Source organism: Rousettus aegyptiacus, unplaced genomic scaffold, assembly GCF_014176215.1.
Source record: "Rousettus aegyptiacus isolate mRouAeg1 unplaced genomic scaffold, mRouAeg1.p scaffold_m13_p_15, whole genome shotgun sequence".
Taxonomy (NCBI): Eukaryota; Metazoa; Chordata; class Mammalia; order Chiroptera; family Pteropodidae; genus Rousettus; species Rousettus aegyptiacus.
In genome coordinates, this window is record NW_023416290.1 from 47,631,961 (window position 1) to 47,650,424 (window position 18,464).

The following is an 18,464-nucleotide window of genomic DNA, read 5'->3' on the forward strand; positions in this document are numbered from 1 at the left end:
CACACTGCAATTAAGGATACAAGTGTTGGATTTCACATATACAGCTGACCCTAACAAAATGGTTTGAACTGCACGGGGCAACTTCTATGCACATTATTTTCAATAAAAACATCCGGCCCTTCCTCCCAACAGGTTTCATATCTGTAGATTCAGCCAACCATGGGAAACTGTGTTTGGGAATATGAAAATACTATATTGGATCCACAGTTGGTTAAAACCACGAATGCAAATGGCTGGCTGTAGTTAAGTTTTGGAGAAATCAAAAATTATACACAGATTTTTGACTGCATGATGGTTTGCACCCCTCATTCCCATGTTGTTTGAGGGCTAGCTGTGTTTGGCTTTGACTCCTGGCTTTGCCACTTATTAACTGTGCAAACTTGGTTGAGTAATTGGCCTTTCTGAACCTCATTTTTTCCACCTGTGTAATGGATCATTTTGAGGATTGGTTGAGACCGTGTGTATAAAATGCTAGCGCATTATCAAGCTCATGGCTCAGAAAGCTCTCGTTATTAACTACTCCTTATACTGCAGCTTGAGCAGGAATGTAGCACAGTAATCAAAGGAAAAAGCATTCTTGAGCCTAAAATTTACAACAAAGAGTTGTAACAGAAGAAAACCACCCACCTTTATATTTGTCTCCCTAGCTCAGCAAGACAACTTGAGGAAGTCTTGAAATGTTAGAGTTCAAACAAGCAATATGAAAAGACAAAACACTGTCCCAAATTGTGCCTGTGACATATGCAGAAAGCAGATAAGGCTTATTGCTTGTCGTTTAAAAGAGGGGATTTATTTAAGTAGAAAAGGATCTAAAATGTATGATAAATTCCGGTTGTGTTTCTTACCCAGTTTTATGTTTTTAATAATTCCTACCTCTTAAGTTACATGGGCCATGTAACACTCTTCTATCACCCAATCTTTCCTTTCAGAAGACGTATAAGAGATTGCAAGGACTTGCAGACACCCAGAAACAATAGCAGGAAGCCAGAGAATTTGCCTAAAAATTGAAAGTGAGTCAAATAGGAAAGTCTTGGTAACCAAGAGCAACCAGACAGCGTCTAATGTGACTTTGCCACATAAAAGACTCTGTTATGACAAAAAAACCACCAGTATCCTAAGCGGTAGAGTTTTGCCAAAAACACACATGAAAACACATTTCCTGTCTGTCACTGAACTACCAAGTTGCTATAACATTATGTGTCTAGTGTGACTTTCAATATAGATAACAATTTTACTTTTTTTTTTTCCCAAAGATAACATTACCAATATGGTGAAGATAATGCTACCATATTCAAAGCTAAAAATCTGGTTGTGTACTTGTAATATTTGTTGAAACTTTATATTCTTTTCATGATTGACCTCTATTTTTCATATATGCATATAGCTATGTGTATATGTACGTACGTATATGCACACATACAAACACACACATATTAATAGAAATCTGGAGGACATAGAAATTCTTGACCATTAGAGCTAAAAGAGAACATAATGATGATTTAGTCTAACCCTATCTTTTAATAGAGGCAAATACTGAATCCAAGAGAGGACAATGATTTGCTAAAGGTCTCACAGTTAGAAGTAGAACTGGCCTACCAGATCTCTTTCTTCCTATTTTTACTTTTCCACTATCCGAAGCTGCCTTAAAAAAAAAAAAATCAACAAAACTACAAAATAACCTTTTTGGCCAGAACCACCATCTTCCAGTAATTCACTAAAATGATCAACACAAAGGGAAAAAGGAGAGACGCTCATGATATGCTCTCTGGGCCTTTTGGAAAACATAGAGTTGTTCCCTTGGCCACATGAATGTGAATCTACAAGAAAGGTGATATCGTACACATCAAGGGAATGTGCGCCGTTCAAAAAGGAACGCCCCACAAGTGTTACCACAGCAAAGCGGGATGAGCCTGCAGTGTCACCCAGCATGAGAATGGCATTTGTAAACAAACCAGTTAAGGGCAAGATTCTTGTCAAGAGAATTAATGTACATGTTGACCATACTGAGCACTCTAAGAGCCGAGACAGCTTTCTGAAATGTGTGGAGGGAAATGATCAGAACAAGAAGGAGGTGAAAGAGAAAGTTACCTGGGTTCACCCGTAGTACCAGACTGCTCCACCCAGAGAAGCATACTTCGTGAGAACCAGTGACAAAAGCATGAGCTGCTGGAACCCATTTCTTGTGAATTCGTGATGTGATGTGTGTGTGTGTGTGTGTGTGTGTGTGTGTGTGTGTGTAGAAATCTATGTACTATTAGAAAGAAGAGAGAAGGAAAAGAAAGGGAGGGAGGGACAGAAAGACAAGAAATCAAGAAAATAAGCAAACAAAGAGAAAGAAGAAGACAAAAGAAAGAAGCAAGAAAGAAGAGAAGAAAAAGCGGACAGAATCAACGGACGGAATCCGTCCTCCTTCCTTCCCCACCCACACCTCCCCGAAATCCCACGAGAGATGAGATGCCTCTCTCGCTCGCGCCCTCCTCCCTCCCCCTCCCTCCCCCCTCCCTCCCTCCCTCCCCTCCCTCCCCCCCCCCCTCCCTCCCTCCCCTCCCTTCCTCCCTTCCTCCGGCCTTCCTTCCTTCCGTCCTTCCTTCCTTCCGTTCCTTCCTTCCTTCCCTTCCTTCCTTCTTCCTTCCTTCCTCCCTTCCCCCTTCCCCCCCCCCTCCCTTAATGTACAAGGGGCAGTTTTATTATTATGGATGTTGGAAATACTAAAGCTAATCCTACTTTACCAAGAACACTTCAGGTTTGCACCTGTTGTCCTATTATAATAATCAATAGTACCCCTATCCACTTTCACAAATGTGTGGTTTGAAAGATCATTTATATGGTCACCTTAATTAAAGCACAAGTTTCATATTGAATGTTAAGATAATTTATTTGCAAAAAAAATCTGAAGAGACATTCTAAAACATGGCTTTCCTTAAAGAAGTATAAAAAAAAACTATTGTAGGTGTTTGGGATTAAAAAAAGGGAGTGGGGAATTCTATGTACTTGAAAATAAGCAAGGTCACATGGATGGCCACCGTGGAGCTAACTCTTGCCAGAAAGACCCAAGCATGTATGCGTGGCTTTGCAAGATGTCTTCAGTGAGAATTTCGGGTCTGTTTTTATTTTCATTGGTTTTTAACCAACAGAGCAAAAGTACATGAAAAAGTAGTAAAGCTATGATGTGACTGAAATGACACAACTGAGAACTGAGACCCAATTTCATGACTTAGCAACGTGTGACCTGAGACTAATTGTTCTTTATCTCTGTCTGGGTTTTAGCATTTCTGTCATCTATAAAATAAAGTGATCAAATGAAACTCTGTTTTTTTCCAGCTCCAGTTTTAAATTCTTATAGACTTTTCGTAAATGTCCATAATTGTATCCTTTCCCAGGAAAATGTATCACCCCTGCCAATTTGTCCCAAGTTCTTGATAAGTGTTTCCTCAGAAATTCAGAAGATAAGAAATGAGCACCACAAAGAATTTCTCCTCCAGGAATTTGCCTTAGGTATTAATACTGTCTAAAAACATAAGACCAGAATGAAGAAAGTCCATCTCTCCTTCCCAGTGCCTGTTTCACATTTTTAATTCATTCGCTCAGTGGCAAACTAAGACTCTGACTGTGTTGAAGAGATAAAACGTGTCACGGTGAAAGAAAGCCGAAATGACAGGATTCGACGTGCTGTAACCCTATTTGATGGCACGAATAGACCAGCTTCATTTTTCCAGCCTCAATTGCTGACTTTTAATGAGAAGTCCAAAGGTCAATTACTTTTTGACCAACTGTATGAAGAGAAAACTGATAGCTACAGAAAGTTGATTGTATTATTCACTGTGCACACACAGCAAATTGGTTTTCTATTTATGGATAATGTTTTTAATTAGGGTTTGAATTGTGCATGAAAAATAGGTGTCTATAGTTCACAGATGTGATATTTTACACCTTAAAATTCAAACTGTTTTTTTTTTTCTCGTTCGATGAATTCTAACTCATAGCTCTCTGTTTACATGTTTGCTATTTTGGTTCTGTGTAATTCTAGAAATAACTAGTTTCAGACAGTTATGGTTTAGTGAACGCAGGGAATTGCTTTAGCTAAAATTGTTGTTGCTTGTTTCTAAAACTCCTACAGAATAAATCCACGGTCTTTGGAAAAGCAGAAGTTATTTCCAATGACACATACTATTTGCTGAAAATTTACGGTAAATTGACTCATGCATCTTTGCATTGTCCTTAGATTAAAACACTATAGCTTTGGTTGAGGGCTAGATGTGTCAGTGGCCTCGCTGCGGCTTAATGGTTTGTTTTGATAGGACAGAGAAAGTTTACCTAATTATAGAAGGCTCATTATTCGTTCTGAAGGAAGAAAAAAGTCATTTTGACATTGATTTCTTCTGGAAGTGAATCACGCAGCTGTATAACTTTAATACCACTGTCTGTCTCTATCTATGATCGTTTTCTCTTTTAGTTAATGTGAAGTTTGTCATTTCAAATAATGTCTGTTGTCTGGCCCCAGGCTATTTGTAGATTTATCCTACCCAACATGTGTCACTCATCTTTGTTTAGAATCTGCAGCCTTCATCCTAGCAACCCCTTTTTATTTTATGCTTGCTTTTGCTTCATCAGTGGCTGAGAACAGATTTTAATGGGCTCTCTGAGTAAGAGTGTGATTAATAGTGGGTATTACAAGTCCATAGATGTACAGTAAATTGGAATTCTTGACATGAATTTATCATCCAGATAAATATTGACTGCGTCTTATTTCAACAGTTGCTTCGCTCATATTTTATGGTGGCTAACCCGCCCTTTTAGAAGAGCCTCTTCAAGAACAGATAGAAAGTTCGAATGATTGCCCCCACACACCCCTTCTCTAAATTGAAGCTGGGGATGTCAGAATTTTTACAACTCTCGGAGGGGGGGGGAGCTTGATTTCCAAACACTTGTAATTTTTATCTTAATCTTTCATGATTTTTATGGAATGTTTGCTTTGTTTACCTGCTTGCAAACAACAACAATAACAACAACAACAACCACAACAGAATGGATTCCAGCATGTTGTTGCTTAATTAGGAAATCAAGTTTCATTTCATTTAAACCTGATCCTGAGCCATAGACCATCTTCCTGTGTTCTCACTGGCTAGTCAGTGGCCCCAACACACACGGAACCATAGAATTTTCTACCTAACCATTAGTTTTAGTATGAAGTAACTAGCATGAACTTTCATGTCAAGAAGTCAGCTAAAAATGTGATGGGTCCTTAGGAACAGCTTTCTCGGGAAGTCCCTAAATGCTGACTTAGCTCTCCTTAAGTAATCAATGTGCCTACCTTGGACTCTATGCAAAAAATGTATATTTTTGGAATACATACCAATAGATGTTAAAAGATCCCATCTCAAAAAAGATAATACATTATTGTCACAAAGGAGCAGCCACCTTCAAATAAAAGAGTGTATGGGTCAGGGTATAAGGTAAACATTTTGCGTACATCTGAGCCTTGGTGAAACTGGTTTACCGCTTTGGCTCCCTTGCCACTTGGGTAATGGATCAGGCGGCCAGAAAATCATGGATTCATTTCAACTGTGGAAGTTCAGGGCGCAACTCCAAGCCAAAAGTGTGGCCATGGCCAGCTGTCTTAAGCCTCTGTGTGTACTCAGTAACCAATAGTACGTTACAACATATGCTGTGTCAAATCCAGCCATTAGTCTTCTAGATCAAGTTAGGAGAGTCTTTCTTGCATTTGGTGCACCAACAAGGAAGCTTCAATTGAATTATAAGGATCAGGAAGTAGAAAGACAGAGAGAGACGAAAGATCAAAGTGCGATTTGGACTTTCACTTTCAGTCCACCTACTTGTGTCCCCTTATAGAACTAACATGTGTGTAACATACACACACACACACAGGTTTTCCAACACCCTCCCCATCAGCTGGAATGGTAAAGAGTTCCTTTTCTGAATGTGCAAAAATAAAATGTATTTACTCTTTTAAGCAGAAACTCGAAAGAGGTATTTGTTCATTTCTGTAGTAAAACTCTCCAATTTTCTTTTTTTTACTTTTCTGTAGGAATATGATTGCCTAATAAAGAAAAATTAAAAACTAGTAGGATAAAACAAATGGCTTTGAGTGTCTAATATCAAGGGTGCCATACCAATTACAATACAAACACAGCTCAGAGCAATAATGCAAATAAATGGAAAGTCTGAATTGCTTTCTTTTATTAAAAAAGAATTATCAGAAAAACAAGTTTATCTCATAAATGTTAGGAAAATAGGGTATTCAAAGTATATTCTGGAGTTTGAACAAGTTTGACCTATCTCCATGCTTATATTCATCAACTATAAAATAAAAGCCATCATCCCACATGAGAGCCCCCAGTCCTCAGGTGCTCAAAGAAAGATATTAATTTTAAACATATTTACTGAGGCATAAGAATGGCAATATAGTATTTTTAAAGTTTGGCCTCTTATATTAATTTCTTCCTCACAAAAAGAGATTCTCAAGTTCGAAGACTAAGTCTTACTCATCGTACTATCTCCAGGGATTAGGTTAAGTACATTGCACAGAGTGGGTACTCATAAATTCCTATTGAATCGAAGGAATTTTCTTTTCACACCAGTTATGGGAGGTTGTATAATTGGTTCTGAAGAAGAAACAAAAAGTCATCTCAGCATCGATTGCACCTGGGAAAAAACCATACTATAACTCATAGCACTACTGTCTGTCTCCATCAACGATCCAAGAATTCAATTATCTACAAATTCGATTTCCCCCATTTCTCAGGGAATTGATATGGTTTAACTAGCTTTCGCTAGGAGAGACAGTGCGACCTTCAGGGCTAAGTTGAGACTCTCTGAAGCTGACTGACCACTCTCGTAGCTCAGACCATTATCACCAGCCATAGAATCTTGGAAGCTGCTTCTAAACACCTGTCTCTTGGTAGTAAGAGTACCTGCCTTCTTGGCTTTGTGTGAGAATCAGGTTCACATATGTAAAGTACTTGTAAAAGTGAGTGTGCCCTACCTAGCACATCATAAGTCTTGGCTACTTTATTTTGATGAGATTACTAAAAGTAAAGCATTTAATTTCAAAACTCTCGTCTTAAAACTTTGAAGATTTTCTACAGGAACCAGAGAATAACTGATTTTTCTTTTAATAGATTCTGGATGGCAAGGAAAAAAATAAGAAATTTCATTTGGCCTCTAAAATTTTGGTTTAATTATAAACCAGCAGTTTCCTATTGAAATTATCTTCTGGTTGCCTTAAAGTGATAAGATTTCTTGAGAAGTTGGTGAGTAAAGAGACTCTCTATCCAGAAGAATTTGATAATTCATTACAGAGAGGTTGCAAGAATCTGTATATACACATTTATAGTCTGATTAAATGTCTGGGTAGATATTTTTTTCCTTAGAAAAAAATGTTCATATTTTTCTGGCTTGGTTATTTATTTTACTCTAATAAAGCTTCTATCTTTTAAGACAAAGCAAAATTAAATAAAATGACTGTATAATTTTAAGACCCATATGAAAAAATATGTTTTTTGAGATAAAAAGGCTCATAAATCAGTCCACATCCCAGTCACTGATGCGAAGGAAAATAAAAATGTATCTCATATCAACAGAGGCAGCAACCTCACCCCCATTTTGGATGGTGATTACATAATTTAAGATTTCAGTTTCCCACATGTGGAAGACTATCTGAGTGGTTCTGTCCTGGGTTTACTGACTTGTATATAGAATGAGAACAAGGCCAAGGCGACGTTTTTGCTGCCTGTATTGGTCAGGTTGCTGTGAGGTGCCATTCCTCTTACAATGCTCCTTATTCAGTTAGCCAGTTAATATTTCTTACATTTAAAAAATTTTAAGAAGTCTCACCACCAACAAGAAAGACCAAAATATTAAGAAATACTTGGGTCAGGGATGAAATAGAGCAAAAGAGAAAGCTAATTGCTTCTTTAAAATTAATAAATCCTTATTTACATTCTTTTTACAAAGCTAAGTTTTTAAGTTAGCCATATGTGTCTCTGAGATATTGACTGAAACTGGTTTCCAATTTGTAGAAGAGCTGCAAAATTCAAGATACATTATTTATAGATATTAAGAATCTATAATAACTTAAAAAACATAATCAGTTTTAAAGATCGAGGTACAAATAAAAACATGAATTATAAGTATGTACCTATTCACTACTCTTCCTGGCTTACTGTTTTAGGTAAAACTTGGAATACTGTAATGGGTTTCCTTTTATAGCAATGCAGTGAAAAAAGCACCAAGATACCAAATCAGAAGATCTGAATTCAGATACCTACTAGTTCCCTACCATTTGGCTGAAGGTAAGTATTTTGACCTTCTTGAGCTTTTTATGAGGAAGATGGAGATCATGTATCTAATGAAAATGTTATCAGTGTTTTAAAACAGCCACGAAAACATCCTATGTTAGAAGTCTGGGCCTTGATCACACACAAGAGTTGCTGGCACACAGATGGAGCCAAGTGAATGCTCATTGAATGTTCATCAATGCATTTATGACTGAATGAATGTATAGTACATAAAAGGTGGTAACATTTATCCCCAGCACAAGGAAAAAAGATGCAAACGTATCTCATTAATAGAGGCAGCAACCTCACCCTCATTTTGGATGATGATTACATAATTTAAGTTGTCAGTTTCTCACATGTATAACATACACATTGCTTAATATGTTGAGGCAATATGGAAAATTACAAGGATAAAGATTCTAAATCTAGTGGCAGAGCATTGAGACACTCAGGCTCAGCCTAAGCATAGGTTTTTGAGCTGCAATTCTTTCTCTGCATTTCGATCGCTGTGTGATATTAGACAAGTCACTTGAATATCCTGTGCTTCTGTTTTCTCTCATGTGAAACGGGTAAGATAACAATTTTATTATAGTGTGCTAAGCATCAAAAGAGATACTTGGGGCACACAGTACTCAGCAAAATAAATGACCTTACTGAGGTGACTTCTTCAGCCCCTGGAGCACTGATGGAAAATGCACAAGGATGGCAAAATTGCAAGAATTGTTCCTATCTACAAGATAATCAAAGCTACTGACATTTCTCCTTCTTAAGCAAAGTTCATTTGGCTGAGTCATTGCAAAATACCTTAGGAAATAGTGTCCTACCAACATCCTTTAGTTTTAACTAGAGCTTACAAAATACATGCATTTTTTTTTTTTTTTACAGGAGGTCAAATTCTTGCCAAGTTATGGAAAATAGTAGCAATGCCGAGTCTGTGCATATACTGAATCTTCTATAAAGGTCACCTAAGCATAACTCTTGAGAGCTACTTACAAGTCTTGTCTGCCAAGTAAATATGTTAAGATAAAACAACTCCTTCCATTATCCAAGACATTATCTCATTTAATTTTAAAGCTACAACTATTATGCTGACCTTTATTTCTAAGAAACAAACTTAAATTCTGGTTGTAGCATTTATTAGTTATACAAATTTATTATGTCACTTAAAATCCCCAAGTCTCCATTTCCTTACTAAATCAATGAGATTCTCAAGTGAATATTTTTGGAACAAATTATAAACAGTAAAACCAGCCAATGCTCCCATTTTCAGAGGAGAGAAAAATAAGTATTTTTACATTTTAATGTAATGAAAGAAATGTTGCCGATGGTGATATGTATCTTAGGGAAAGAAAGGGTATTTGATTTTAGAAATTATTGGGCCAATTCAGTGGAAAGCACACAGCGAGAAAGCGAAAATATCTGCTAAATGAAAACAAAAACAAAAACAAAATAGTTTTGAAGCTTCTTTGGCAGCCCAAGAAAGGGAGAGCGAGGACACCAGAAACCAAAGAGAGAGGATCAGAGGTCCAATTCTAGAGAAAAATGTCGAGATGGAAAGGCCTCAGAGAAGATGGCAAAGAGGAAATGTCTAGTATGTTATTGGCTAGAGAACTTTGAAGAGGAATGCCTAAGACTCAATTCTAAGTTGTTGTGCTCTTGAAATAATCACCTTCGGTTAGCCCCAGCATTTCAGCAGAAAAATGTTGCCTGTAACTACATTGCCCTGGCGATACCTCTGGGAAATCAAAGAGACGGACTATGTTCTATGGCAAAGCAGAGGAGAGCTGCAGGAGACAGAGGCAAGAAGCTTCAAGGGACAGCCTCAGCAAGTCACTGGCGTGAATAGAGACAGACAGACAGTCCTCTGGAATTCTCATCCATTTTAGTGAGGGCAATAGCTGTTGGTTTGCAAGACGGAGGCTTAAGACAATTTTATCTGAATATTAAAGAGCATTCACAAAATAAGAAAACTTGAGGACCTTCAGGTGGCTGACTTCTAGATGACATATTTAACACCCACAGTATAAAGAATTGTGTTTCAGGCAGCGTGCAATTGTTCTTAGCAGGCATTTTACAGTCAACAGACAGAGTTTGACTCCTGACTCCATTATTTTACCCTGAAACCTTAGGTAAGTTGCTAAACCCTTCTAAAGTCATTTCCCCATTCATAAAGTACAGATATTCTCTACCTCTCAAGTTTGCGGGTAATAAAATATGAAATAAAGGTCCCTCATATGATGGCCTACATACACTTGAACTTACAGAGTGGAATCTGTTCTTTCTTTCAGTCTTAATTTAGTCAATTGACTTGAAATCATTTATTTTAAGGATGTAATTTGTGAATGCAATTATTCATCAGGGAAATTTTTCCATATCAATAGACTGCAAACAGGCCATGTAAGGATATTTATATTTTAAAAGGTGTGCACTTAAGATATTCAATTTGTGACAGACAAAGAGTTATTGAACAGAAACACTTTTGGAGCTGGAATTGAAGAAAAGAACAGAAAACCAAAATGGAGTTGAGCTCAGTGGCATGGCCCTGATATCCTAAAACATGAAGCCACGTACATGTCTGCATGGCATCCAGAAACACACAAAGCATTATTTCTGGAAGTCTCTAAATTCTGGCTTTCATTTCCTATGATATATTCTTGCCTCTAAAATTAACATGTTTAAAAAAATGTCTTTAGCAACAGAATGTTCATATTGAAACAAAATTGTCCCTCAGTGTTGTATGTTTTGACATGTCCTTATAAGCTTTTGGCTCCTTTAAAAGAAAAAAGTAATTACACGAGTAAAAGATTTTAGTATCTCTGCATGTTAGCAAATAGAAATTTTAAAGTCATGTTTTGGGAACTTAGAAAATAAAGGGTATTTAGTTATTATTAAGTTCAGCTCTTCTCAGAAGTATTTCATGAAAATGTGTTTTGAGGATTATATATGATGTAAGCCACTAAAATCCATGATGTGAACTTTCTAAATTATAAACAGCCCATAAAAAAAGAGAAAAGATCATATCATTTACTAGGCACATGTTTCCCAGCAGAGCAGAAATAAATATTTATCTCTATAGTGCAGAAAATATTTTCCCAGGAACTGGTCGTACTCTGCATTTTATCAGTTATTATTACAAATGCCCGATAGTCTCAACCTCCTTATGTTGAGCGTCAAACAAGGACAGCAGGTCAATCACATACTCTTCCGTCTCTGTGGAAACCCAGCTGCTTCGGGCTTCTCAGAAGCAAAGGATGAAGGAAGAGTGGACAGTAGAAACTGCCTTGAAGCGTACTCATTCCTGACCTCTGGGTCCCACAGGAAGAGAGGCCAAGATGCCCTTTTGTTACCCAGCTTGCATCTGGTTGGTGCCTGTCTCTCAGAGCTCAGGTACCATGGACTGTTTGTTTGTTTGTTTGCTTGTTTGTTTGTTTTTAACCCATCTCCACAAACAGAGCATGAATCTTGGTCTCCACCTTTAAAAAATGGAGAGCTAAAATGTAGAACAAGTAAATAATCTCCCCAGAGGCAAAACCTGTGATGGAATTGAAAGTCGGGCTCAGGCCTCTTAAATGTCAAGTCATGGCTACTGTTTAACATAGTTTCCATTAAATATGTTCAATTTAATCATCTGTTTATCCTAGAGAGCATAAAGCAATTTAAAAGAGATCATGTGTTCGAGCTGGCTACAAAGAATAAAAATGCCTTGTCGAAAAGAAAAAAAAAAAAAGTACCATAAAGTATTAATTTCCTTTTCATGATGCCCAAAGCATCAAAAAAAAAAAAAAATCCCCAAGTTATAAAATGTGAACTTTCTTCCTCTGCTCAGATTTGACAGCTTACCAAACTCTATTGATTCTTCCTTAAAAATACCTAACTTGTCTTTTCTTTACACTTTTTATTCTTTCAGGATCTCATCCACTCCAGTGACTTTAATTTCAATCTATATATGGATGGCTTTCTGGTCTGTACTTATGGCTGAGATTTCTTCTGGGCCATCAGACACCTCCCCTTGAATATTCTGGAAGGATGTTGAACTCAACATATCCAAAATTTAATTTATCGTCTTTCCCCCCAAATTTGCATTCCTTGTCTCAGTCAAAGGAATCTGGGAATCACCCTGACTCCTTCCTCTCCATTACCTTCCATTCGCAGAATATCTGCAAGTCTCAGAACTTTCACTTTTTTTTTTCAAATCCATTTGCTTCTCTATATTCCCATTGCCACTGGTAAAGTTCAGTGCACTCATGGAGTTAGGCATTACAGATTGTCTACCTAATATTCTTGCATCCAAATCCCTGATTTACCTATTAAGATATCTGATCGCTTGGCTTCCCTTGCTGCTAGTGGAGGACATAATCCTGGCCAATGAGGTATAAGTGGAATTCACCCTAGAAGTATTCCAGGGACATCCTTTAAAAGGGTGACTAACTTAGCTACCTTGTTTTCTTAGCTCTTTATCTACAACCATTCCCTTTTTCTTGTCTAGAATGTAGGTGCAATGTTTGAAACTGTGGCAGCCATTTTTGTGACTATGAGAAAAGCCGCATATAAAATATGGTGAAACCAAAAAGTGGATGTCTCAGTCCTTGATGATAACATAGGACTCTGCCTCCAGATTTCTTCTTACTTGTAAAACCAAATAAAACATCTATTTCGGTAAGCCAGTAGTCTATGTTGCTGGGTTTCTACTACACGAGGCTAATGAAGTTTTATCTCTGACACATCTCTCGTATCCTGATTCCAGGTCCAATAGTGACACCCCCTTTCTTCAAATCCTTGACACACTTCCTCTGTCCCTAGGGTATTTTCCAGCTCCCGGGCAGCACCTGCAGGGCCCTTTGGGAGCTAGTTCCCACTTTCAGCTTAAGCCTCCACTATGCCATAGAGCTCCAAACTCTAGCCTTGGCTGACTGCTTTCAGTTCCCCACATCATTTTGTCTCTCAACAGACTTTGTATATGTTGGTCTGTTTATATGGAATAGCTTCCTTTTATTCCTTTTCATCTTAATTTAGCTAATTCTGACAGGTTTTCTGAAACTCTGCTTAGGAAGCATCCCCTATAGGAAGCTCCTGATCCGTCAGGTTTAGTTAGGCCCCTCTCCTATAAGCCCCTATGAGGCCTGGATATCTGATATTTATCCCTATCAGAAAGGCAAACGATATATAAAAAATTTTTAAGAGGCAATTACTTTTGAACTTTTGTCTTCTCAACAAGATGATAAATCCTAAAGGAAAAGACTATCTTACAAACTGTTTCACCTCCAGATATTATACCACAATACTGGATAAATAATATATAGTTGTTGAATGAGTAGATGAATGAATTCATTTTGATCACATATTTCTATCATTCAAACTCCCATCATTATGTACTCATATAATTATCTATTCTAAGTCATCCAGTATTATTCAAGAGATAACTATATATAATTAATCATAGAGTAAAAATAATGAAAATCAAGAAATTGCCTCTAGCTCCATCAAGGCCAGGAGAAGGTATTGATCCCTTAGTAGGTAAAAAAAGGTTGGGGATACCTGTGCTCTTTAATGTAATTAATCCTTTATAATTAACTTTACACTTAAATGTTTTTAAATAATAAAATTTAGTTAGTGTCGATATTAATATTTTTTCCCTTTCTCTGGTAATTTTCTATGGATTGCTTTAACTGAAAGAGCCTCAAAGACACCCTTTAGGTGCACTAAACCGATATGTATTGAATTAGAACCAATCTTAAGATTGACCACTTACTGAATCTTTAAGGATTGCTTTCCAAAGTAGAGGCAAACCAAGTTTGTTTAATTAATGATTTCCGAACTTATAAATACTTTTAGAGAATTAAAATTTTCCAAAAGTTTTGGAATGCAATTTTATGAGTTTTTTAAATATTTTTTTGGAGGTCTAAATTATATACCATACGATTAACCAAATGTAAATAAAGAGTTGGATTTTTTTAGTGTATGTACGTGGTTGTGCAATCATCACTGTTACCCAGTTTTATAACACACAGATCACCCCCAAAGTTCCATTGTGCCCACATGCAATCGATCCCTGCTTCTACCCTCAGCCCCAGGCAACCGCTCATCTCTTTTCTGTCTCTTGAGTCTTGTTTTTCTAGAAACTTCTTCATATAAAGGGAATCATATAATCTGTAGTCATTCGTTTCTAGTTTCTTTCACTTAGCATAGTTTGGAGAGGAGACATCCATGTTGTATGTATCAATGGTTGGTTCCTTTTATAACTAAATAATAATCCATTGTGTGGACACCTTACCTGATTGACAAGATACATTCACTGCTTGGTGGAATTAGTATTGTTCCTAGGTTTTGACCATTATGAATAATACCATTGTGAATATTTATGTTCAAGTATTTGTGTAAATATATGTTTTAATTTCTCTTGGGAATATCTAAGAGTTGAATGCTGGGTTACATTTTAAGTTTACATTTAACTTTTTAAGAAACTGCCAACTTGTTCCAAGGTGATTGTACCCATTGTACAGTGATGAATGAGAGGTCCAGTTTATTACATTCTAGCCAATACTTAGTACTGTCACGTTTTGTATTATTATGGTTAATCTTATCTGTGTGCAATGATATCTTTCTGGAATTTAATGAATAAGGACATTGGTCATCTTTTTACTGCATATGTTAGCTATTTATCATCTTTGTAGATATGTCTGTTCAAGTGTTTAGCTTATGTTTTTTATTTAGTCATTTGTATTCTCACTATTCATTTGAGTACAATTCCTTTATTGATACATGACTTACAAATATTTTCTTCCAGTCTGTGACTTTTCTGTTTATTTTCATAATGGCATTTTTTTTTTTTTGAAATACACGTTTTAAATTTTGAAGTAGTAAACTTTTTTGTGAATCATGATCACAAAAAATCTTCTCTTATGTTTTCTTCTGTAAGTTTTATACTTTTGTCTCTTATATTTAAGTCTTTGATCTGGTTCGAGTTAATTTTTATATACAGCGAGGTATGGTTCTGAGTATATTCGATTTCATGTGTCTATGCAGTTTTCCAGTAGCACCATTTGTTGAAAAGACTCTCATTTCTGCCACTGACTGGCCTTGGTGTCTTTGTCAAAAGTCATTGTAAGGATTGATTTCTGTATTCACTAGTTGGTTACGTTAACGTATTAGCGTGTTTTTATACCCCACTCCATATTGAGTCTGCCCATGGCAGCAAAGTTGCTAGATTTTTTGACCATCCCTGTGCTGACTAAACTGAGGTGGAGGGCGGGGGTGGTGGTAGATAGAGCTGGCTTCGTGCATGAAAGCCTCATACTGCCCCTGTTTTTACAAAATGTCATGACGTTTTTCAAGAATAAATATTTCTAAACTTGCAGTCTGCTTTGGTTAATTTTCAGAGCCCTGAAATAGTTATTTTTAATCCTTTTGTCAAGTTTTATTCATGTTATGTGAAAAGGATGCTCTCCTCCCTTCACATGGCCATGCTTGGAACTCCCTCCCCAAGATTGTAAGAAGGGCGAAGAATATGCTTGTTGAACCTCATCTTAGCATACCTATACGTAGAAGTTGTTTGAACGTATATTATAAAGTAGTCTGTGGAATATCCGATTCCATATGGTAGATTGAATCTACATGTTTATGCTCTATTCCCTCCAGAATGTCACCGAAATTACAGGAATCGAATAAAAAAAAAATTCACAATGACAGAGAGAATAGAAGGAGCGACAGAAAAGTAACTCTAGATAATCCAATGTGGTGAATGCAGAAAGGCCCGCATTAAGGACAAAGTACTAAAATTTTGAGCATAAGTTATAAAGAAATGCTCCTAAAAGCTTACAGAGAGAGGAAAAAATATTTTGTATAAAGTGCAGAGAATTTGAATGAATCAAACTTCTCAACAACAGCCCTGGAGACTAGAAGAAAATAGACCAACATTTTTACACCTCAGAGTGAAAATTACTTTCGACTTGGGATTCTATACCCAGCCAAAATATTATATACTTTAGAGCTAGAATTACTATATTTGCAGACATGCAGTGTCTCAAAAATGTATCTGCAGCTTCACTCTCTCTCAGGAAATTACTGGAAGACATGCTAAAAATCAGAGATGAAACCAATTTAAAAAAAAAAAAAAGATGTGGATACAGAAAAAGGAGTTGTAACACAGATTCACAGACAATAGATGGTAAAGATGAGTCCTAAGATTACAGCTCTACACAGGCTTAAAAAAATATCAGATCCAGATGGAGCAAGAAGCTTGAGGGTTTCAGAAGACATTTCTAAGAAAAACAATGGAAACTAATTGAATATTCTACATTTTCCACAGAAATGACAAATCACAGAGAATTAGTTTTATGGGCTGAGTACAACCCATTATGTGGGCTGCATACGTAGAAAGCTATGCAAAAGAAAATACAATTATTAAATCTTGTGAATACGAAATTAGTACAAGAAACGAAACATAATCATAACGCATATTTGATTCTGCTATGAATTATTGTTATAGATTCATTATACTATAAACATTAACTATTGTATTAAAATGATACTATTAAATTACGAAGAGAAAGAAAAGGAAATATGCGTGGAAGAGGTTGTAGGGCTAGGGATGAAAGACAAAGAAATAACAAACTTTCACATTAAGAAGTCAATGATTCTCTAAATTGGAAAAAAATTACAATCAAGAACATCAGTATAAATTTGTTATTTAAAAATATGGAAGAAATAAAAGGAGACATACTAAAACTATTAAAATCATTTTCTTATGGGAATAAAAATCAGAAATGGGGCAGGAATAGCATGAGCTTTCTGTTTAAACTCATAAGCTTGTTAAAACCATTTGAGTTTTTAAAAATATGCTTGTTATCAGCAAATTTCAAATGTAAAAACTAAAGTAATTTTATGAGTGTGTTTGTTAGCATGTTGTTTTCTAAACATGCATCATTATAAAGCCATTCTACCAATTTCCTTTTTTTTTTTTTTTTACAAATTGCATTTAATTAAATTAATTCACAAGAAAGAACTTTAATCCAATAAGATACTTAGATAAATGGACAAAGACAAAACCAAGTCTGGAGTTGAGTTATATCAGTTTGTCAGGAAATTCCTTTAAGAGGTAAGGGGTTGTCGTTTAGTTGCTATCCTATGTTAACTGGTAAACACTTTGCCTTAGGATACGCTTGCTTGTTTCATATCCTGTATTTTATTTCCCTCTAGATATCTTCTAAGCTGGTTGCATGATAATTAAAATGCACAGGAACAGATGTTGCTGGGTCTCTGTCAGGCACTGCGTAAATGTTTTGATGTGTCATTCCTTCCAGTAACTGGATGAATATCAGAAGAATGGTGTATTAGTTTCCTAGGCTGCCATAACAAATCGCCACAGACTTGTTGGCTTAAAACAACACCAATTTATTATCTCACAGTTCTGAAGGCCAGAAGTACAAAATCAAGGTGTCAGCAGTGCTGAGCTCCTTCTGAAGGCTCAAGGGAAGACGTTTCTTGCCTCTTCCAGTCTCTGGTGGCTTCGGGTACCCCTCGGCTTGTGGCTGCATAACTTCAGCCCCTGCCTCTGTCTTCAGCAGTCTTTTGTTTGTCCCCTCCTGTCTCGTCTTCATGTGTCTCTTATAAGGACATTTGTCATTGGGTTTACGGCCCACTCAGATAACCCAGGATTATTTCTTCTTGAGATCCTTAGCTTAATTACATCTGCAAAGACCCTTTTGCCAAATAAGGTCACTATTACAAGTTCTGGTGATCAGAGTGAAAACATGTAGTTAATGGAGCCACCATTCGACACCTGAAAAATGGGTAGAAGAGTAATGGGGAAAATATCACTTGTTATTCACTTTAGTGACATGACATATTTGGATAAGCAAAAAGCTAAGCTTACAATTTCAATGCCTTGAGAAATGGAAGATGAACAATTCAGAAAACTGTGGAATTATACAGACAACTTCATAAATCAGCCAGTGATTCTTGTCTTTTTAGATTTACCATTAACCTCTTTCAATTTGGCACTAAAGATTTGATTTGCTTATTGTCTATTTTAAAACTATGTTTTAAAGAAAAATCATTGGTTAATTGTCTATTTTAAAAATATGTGTTAACAAGTTGACTTGTTCTCAATGACTTCATTTTCTAGTTGAGAGTAAACTCTTAAGTCTCAATAGAAATCTTTCTGGTGGA